General features: G+C 38.1%; 1 non-coding gene across 1 annotated transcript; it reads right to left on the bottom strand.

Annotated features, from left to right (window-relative positions):
• Window positions 1–314: 314 nt before the first annotated feature.
• TRNAQ-UUG (transfer RNA glutamine (anticodon UUG)) lies at window positions 315–399 on the bottom strand. Its single transcript has one exon. It is a non-coding gene; the product is annotated as a tRNA-Gln (tRNA).
• Between the last annotated feature and the right edge of the window lie 404 nt (window positions 400–803).

The following is an 803-nucleotide window of genomic DNA, read 5'->3' as shown; positions in this document are numbered from 1 at the left end:
GGCATATAATTTTTCATAGTATTCTCTGATAATTGCTTGTATTTCTGAGGGATTGGTTGTGATAAATCCATTTCATTCATGATGTTATCTGTTTGGGTCAAATCTCTTTTCCATATATTTTTAAATTTCTTCTTTAATTGCCTGGTTGACCCATTCGTTCTTTAGTAGGATGCTCTTAAAAAAAATTTTTTTTTTACATTTATTTATTTTTGAGAAACAAAGTGAGACAAAGCATGAGTGGGGGAGGGGCAGAGAGAGAAGGAGACACAGAATCCGAAGCAGGCTCCAGGCTCCAAGCAAGTGGTCCAGCACAGAGCCTGATGTGGGGCTCGAACCCACGAACTGTGAGATCATGACCTGAGCCAAAGTCAGACGCTCAACCAACTGAGCCACCCAGGCGCCCCAGTAGGATGTTCTTTAACCTCCATGCATTTGGAGGTTTTCCAAACTTTTTCCTGTGGTTGATTTCAAGTTTCATAGCATTGTGATCTGAAAGCATGCATTGGTATGATTTCAATTCTTTTGTATTTATTGAGGGCTGTTTTGTGACCCAGTATGTGATCTATCTTGGAGAATGTTCCATGTGCACTCAAGAACAATGTATATTCTATTGTTTTAGGATGAAAAGTTCCAAATACTTATGTCAAGTTCATCTGGTCCAGTGTATCATTCAGGGTCATTGTTTCTTTATTGATTTTCTGTCTAGATGATCTGTCCGTTGTTGTAAGTGGAGTATTAAATTCCCCCTGCAATTACCACATTCTTACCAATAAGATGCTTATGTTTGTGATTTGTTTTATATA

This window comes from Lynx rufus, unplaced genomic scaffold, assembly GCF_022079265.1.
Source record: "Lynx rufus isolate CCGP_SWC_20201006 ecotype Redwood Valley unplaced genomic scaffold, mLynRuf1.p SCAF_8, whole genome shotgun sequence".
Taxonomy (NCBI): Eukaryota; Metazoa; Chordata; class Mammalia; order Carnivora; family Felidae; genus Lynx; species Lynx rufus.
Note: the sequence above shows the minus strand (reverse complement) of the source record. Positions and strands in the feature narration are given on the sequence as shown.